This window comes from Anastrepha obliqua, unplaced genomic scaffold (genome assembly GCF_027943255.1).
Source record: "Anastrepha obliqua isolate idAnaObli1 unplaced genomic scaffold, idAnaObli1_1.0 ptg000023l, whole genome shotgun sequence".
NCBI lineage: Eukaryota > Metazoa > Arthropoda > Insecta > Diptera > Tephritidae > Anastrepha > Anastrepha obliqua.
In genome coordinates this window covers 1,377,924-1,384,289 of record NW_026562184.1, presented here as the reverse complement: position 1 = coordinate 1,384,289, position 6,366 = coordinate 1,377,924, and positions in this window count along the sequence as shown.

The window sequence follows — 6,366 nt, the reverse complement described above, 5'->3', positions numbered from 1 at the left end:
TTCCTTTGTCTGTGCATTTATGTCCTAGGAAAGTGACTTTATGCATGAAAAATGAGCATTTTTCGGGATGTAACTTTAGATTGTGTTGTCTACATTTGTCAAAAACATCGGTTAAGTTTTTGAGCATCTGTTTTTCAGAACAACCAATGACTATTAAGTCATGCATATAAAGGAATGCTTGTGAAGGTTCAAGTCCAGAGAAAGCTATAGTCATCATTCTCTGAAACGAATTTGGCGCTATTTTTAAACCGAATGGTAATCGCGTGAAGCGATATGAACCATTGTTTGTTGAAAAAGAAGTAATATCTCTTGATTTTTCTTCAAGTTCAATTTGATGAAAACCTGACATTAAGTCCAGGCATGAGAAGTACTTTGCTCTACCTAGTTGATCCAAAATATCATCAATTCTAGGGAGCGAATATTTATCAGACAACAGTTTTTTATTAATTTGACGATAGTCAATTACAGGGTAGGCCATTTAAAGCGGGCCCATTTGTTTCTGAAAAAAAACATTGAAAAAAACATTTTTTTTTTGTGTTGATATGAAAAATCATTTATTTTGATTCAAGGAGATTTGTTCCAGCTAGTTTTTGAAAATGATATCCTTCAAATGTTTGCCTCTGGCCTTGATGGCCAAATGTGTCCTTTTTTCGGCGTTTTCCATCGTTTTGGCCAATATTTCGGCCGGTATGGCGGCGATTTCGCGTCGGATATTGTTTTTAAGTTGAGTTAGAGTCCTTGGCTTGTTGATGTATACCTTGGATTTCAGATAACCCCACAAATAAAAGTCCGGTGGCGTCAAATCTGGTGATCTCGGTGGCCACGGAAAATCACCATTTTTCGAAATCAACCTTCCAGGGAACAATGGCTTCAAAAAATCGATTGTAGCGCGTGAAGTGTGGCATGTAGCCCCGTCCTGTTGGAACCAGTAGCCTTCCATGTCATTTTCTTCGATGATTGGCGATGCCTAATTCCTGAGAACGACGATAACTCGATGTTCGCGGAGCCTCCTCAACACTGGCTCGTACAGCCTCGATATTTTCAGCAGAACGTCGTGTACGTTGTCTGGATGCGTGGCTGGTATTGCTGAGACTACCGTGGTTAATAAATTTTGCGTATAAACGCTGTAAAGTGCTTTTGGATGGCGCACTTTTAACTTTATTTTTTTTTTAAACGCTCGTTGAGTTTTCACAATTGAGAAGTTATTTTGGATGTAAAGCTGAATTATTTCAGCGCGTTCTTTTGGAGTGTACTGCTCCATGGTAAAAATTGTCTTGGACTGACGCTTCCAACGCGCTATGTCATTAGTCGATCTGACGTTCCTGTCAAAAGTTATAGGGTTGCCAGATGGGCCCGCTTTAAATGGCCTACCCTGTACTAATCGCCATTTTTTTGTTTCCGAATTTGGAAGTGACTTTTTGGGTACTAATAACAAAGGGCTATTATAAGCAGATACAGATGGTTCGACTATTTTGTCGTCAATTAGTTTTTGGACTTGTTTCTGAATTTCGTCTTTGTGACTGTGAGGATTTCTATAATTTTTAATGTATATTTCTTCATCATCCTTCAATCTCAGTTTTTGTTTATAAAAATTATTTGTGGTTATTGGTTCGGTTTCTAGTCCGAATACATCGCTGTATTGTTTACAGATTGTTGTTAGTTGATTATGAAATTGTGGTGGGAAATTCTTTGATAGCTGTTTTAGTACAGATTTCTCTCTATTCTCTGGAATTGTTTTAACTACTTCGTAGCTTGAAAGTGGTTCATATTCTAATTTATTTATGTTGATTAACTGATCTTCATTTGTTGTATTAAGCATTCTTATGAATGCATTTTGGGTTGTTGCTATGGTATTTGCTATGTAGATACCATGCAGAATTTCTTGGTTTGGAATAAATACACTGTCTTCTACTGAGTTTATTGTAATTTTTCGGACCACTTGTGATCTTGCTGGCAGAACTATGGAATTGTTGCCAGAACTGTATGTTATCGGAACATAAATTGGGTATTTTAAGTTAGTTGGTCTGATTATAAGCCAGTCTTCAGACGGCTTGAAATCTAATTGACAGTTGTATTTTTTAATGAAATCTATTCCTAGTATTCCATCACATGGAATAGCGAATTGTAAATTTACAATGTGAAAATCGTGGGGGATTATGTAATTTGTGGTTTGGATTTCAATGGAAAAAGTCCTTTAGATTTGGTTACTTCTTAACTTAATCCCTGTATATTTATTATATGATCAGTTTGAATGTATTGAAAAACATCTGAATTTTCTTTTAATATAGATATATCTGCACCTGTGTCTATCAAGAATACTAGTTCTTTTCCTGTGTTTATATTTGTGAAGGTTACGTATATGTTTTGGCTGAGATTGATGGTATGAATTTTATTATTTACTGCTGAGTATCTAAAGGCTGTTGGGAGTTTCCCGAAGCGTTTTGGGTCACCCTTACATTATTGTTACTGTTTTGGTTATAACCTCCATTTTGGTGGTTATTTCCTCTATGGTTTCCTCTGTTGTTTCCTCTATTATTACCTCTATAATTATTATATTGGTAATTATTATTCTGGCCATTATTGCGGTTGTTGTTATTATAATTATTATTATTATAATAACCTCGACCATTGCCTCTACCATTGCCTCTACCGCGATAATTATTCCTGTTGTTATAATTACCACGGCCCCTTTGGGCGAGCAATATTGAATTGGGATTGCCTGTCATTTCGGTACTACATTGTATATACTTTGTGACGGCTTCATCCATTGTTTTGAAATTGCCTGCCTCGAGGATTGTTTTTAACTTTCCGTGTTCACAATTTTTAACCATTGCGTTAATGGCTTCTTTAGTGCTGAATTTGTCAGCATGTTCGGCTGATAGGCCTTCGTCAATATACGAAGCTTCCAAAAGCTTTCGTAAATTGTCAATTTCTGTCGTGAATTTTTCGGCAGTTTTCCCTTTTTGCATTGTTTTAGACAATTTGGCTTTTACTACGTCGGATGTTTCACCAACTATAGTATCTTGCAATTTTTTGATTATTGCATTAATTGTCGTTTCATTTTGGACTTTGTATAGAGTTGAGCCTCTGAAAATACCCTGCAATTCTTTACCGTAGTCAATACTATTCCCTTTTGGGTGCTAGTACAATGGTAAAGGGGGGAAAAGTCTAAGTTATACTTTTCCATGTATTCACTTTCTAAATCATAGATAAGTATGGGTTCTACTCTGTTTTTTAGTATAGAGAATACCCTGTTCTGGAAATCGGGTTCAATTGTCATTACTATTCTAATGCATTTCTCCGTATTCATATTTGATTTTTTTTTTATTTATCAAATTCATGTTTTTTTTTGTATATATAAACACATTACCATGAGAATCGTGTGTGCTTGTATATTATTTTCAGATCTTATCAAGATCGTTAGCTTGGCTTAAGGCTCTCTTTTTTATACATTTATTATGTAGGATGTAAGCTTTGTAAATAATATATGCACACATAATAATAACGATTATCAGCAACAATATGTTTGTTATTTTCATATCAGTATTTGGCGATTCTATTTTATTTATTACATTTGCAGTGGAGTCCACTGTTTTGGTATCAATTAACCCCATTCTGGGTGTTATTATATATATATCGTCAGATTTACTTATACTGTTTCTGTTCATTTATTTTAGTTTTGTTATTTCTAATGTTAATGTTCATTTAGGACTCAATATTAATTTAATTAGTTTTTCCTGATTCGATCAACAGCGATCTCCTACCTAGTGGTTTGTATGGCTTCACGGGCCATACTCTAGCGGGCAATGCAGTTATCGCTTCCGCTTACTATATTTGTCTTAAATTAATTACAATTTTAATTAATTTTTTTTTTTATGTATTATATAAATATATCTAAATTCTGCTGCTGTTGATCGTCCATCTGCACCAGCTAGTCTTCGCCGGATCTGGCACGCTGGCGCTCCCCCGTTGACGCAAGCGGCGGGGTGCCTCTCGCGTTTGATGTCTCTAGTTGTTGTTCGTCTTGATGTTCGGATCCGCTGCCGTGCAGTGCTTGCACGTGTATTGGCAGAACGCACTGTCCAATGGTCCCTCGCAGTCGTCTGGGCACTTCTTGGCTGGTTTACTGAGCTGGGCTTTTATTGCTCCTGGCTGGTTTAATTTGGGAATAGTGTTATCAATTGTTTTTATATGTCTTTGTGTGGTGGTAGAGGTTGAATGCTTATGGTTTGCCTTCTGGGCTTGATCAATCTGATCTAGCTCGGCTTGTAGTGCTATTGTTGCCTCCCAACGTAATGGTGGGTTGGTGGCAAACAATAGTTTGAGAATTTCCGCCTTCCTCTTTTGGAGGCGTACTCGCATGCCGCTTCTTCCGGCTTTTTTCTTTTTGATTACTGCATTCATTGAACCTCTACTCACTCAGACAAGAAAAATGTAGTTTCCAACGCTGTTCCTGCTCTTTGCCTTTTACGATGAAAAGTTGTCCAGCCTTTTACGATGTAAAGTTGTCCAGCCTTTTACGATGTAAAGTTGTCCAGCGTCCAGCTGCTTCAATACTTTGTAGATGTGGTTGGCATAGCTTTCTTTCCTCCTGCTGCTTGACTCCAGGGCTTATTTTCTGCGTCCTGTCACGGTCGCCATGTATTAATCGTAATCAAAGAAATTCTGTTTGTCTTAATCGTAATCGACTCGTTGCTACGAGTGTGTTTTATTGAATGAATTTTCAGTTGTTACAATTTGGTTCTTACAGCTAAAGACAGCGTGGCTGCGCTGTCAGGGACGCCGGCAGAGACGCGGTCAGCTTATGTATAATTCTTTATGTATTGTTTACATAAGAACGTCTAAGGGCTGACGCGGGTCGCAACGGCGGGGAGGAGGTAATATGTTCACTTGGTTGTTGAACCGTCGGCGCATGTCAAATATGCCGACGCGGCAATGTCCATGCAGGGCAATGTCCAAGGGATCGTATTACCACAAGTGCTTGCACATTGTTTATATGAATATTGTAGTCAAGTGCCACAATGTGTTTGTAATAATATTTATGCATTCAACTGAGTACAGTGAGCATTCGATAAGTGAACATACTACACTGTTGAATGCAGCTTTGAAGTAGACGAAAAGATGGCGTGTGTCGATTATCCTTTCATAAGTCTTTTCCAAAATTTGGCGTATTCTGAATATTTGGCCGATGGTAGACTTTCCAGGTCTATAGCCTCACTGATAAGGTCCAATCAGTTGGTCGACGGTGGGCTTCAGCCTTTCACACAATACGCTCGCTAGAACCTTGTGGGCGATTTTTAGAAGACTTATCCCGCGGTAATTGGCACAAACTACAGGATCGCCCTTCTTATGGATTGGGCAGAGCACATTTAAATTACAATCGGCAGCCATGCTTTCATCCGACCATATTTTGCATAGGAACTGATGCATGCATCTTACCAGCTCCTCGCCGCCATGTTTGTATATCTCAGCCGGCAGTCCGTCGACGCCCGCGGCTTTGTTGTTCTTTAGCCGCGTTATCGCTATTCTCACCTCGTCATGATCGGGTAGCGGAAAGACAATTCCGTCGTCAACGATTGCGTTATCGGGATCTTCACATTCTCTGTGACATGCGCAGGTTCGAGAAGTGCTCCCTCCATAATTTAAGATTGTTCTGTACGTCAGTCACCAGATCGCCGTCTTTGTTCTCACAGAAAAAAGCCCCGGTCTTGAAACCTTCTGTAAGCCGCCGAACTTTCTGATAGAATTTTCGGGCGTTGTTTCTATTGGACAGCATCTCAAGCTCCTCGCACTCACGTATTTCGGCCTCTCGTTTCTTCTTTATAATTTCGTATGGCTTTCTGTATTAACTGTTTAATTGACAAACCTTTTTCTAATTTATATAAAATTCTAAACTTTTCTGCGATCGTGTCGTGAAACCTTTGAATATCGGCATTGCCGGTATGGCTATTAGGTCTTGTTAAATGAAGCTCTACATTTTCATTGTCCAAAAACTCTCTTATTCTTGCGGATTTAAATTCGTTATCTGCGATTATTTTCTTGTGCCCTTGAATACATACTAATCAGTTTTTCTTGCACTATGTTATAGCTGTGATCTGAAAGTTCTGAATATATGCCTATCTTTCCTTATGTAATATAATTCCTCAATATCTCACACATTACATTAAAGTCACATTCTGCTATATAAATTATTATTTTTCCAGAATATTTCTTCTTTTATGAAAAAATGATCTAAAAGATTTTCATCGGCAGAGTGGACTGTTACCATTGACACGTTATCTTCTTCAATATTGTGTATTACATTTAAATTGGATTCAATATCCTTCAAATTATTTTCGTCCTTCTCATTTTGCAGTCTACTTCGAA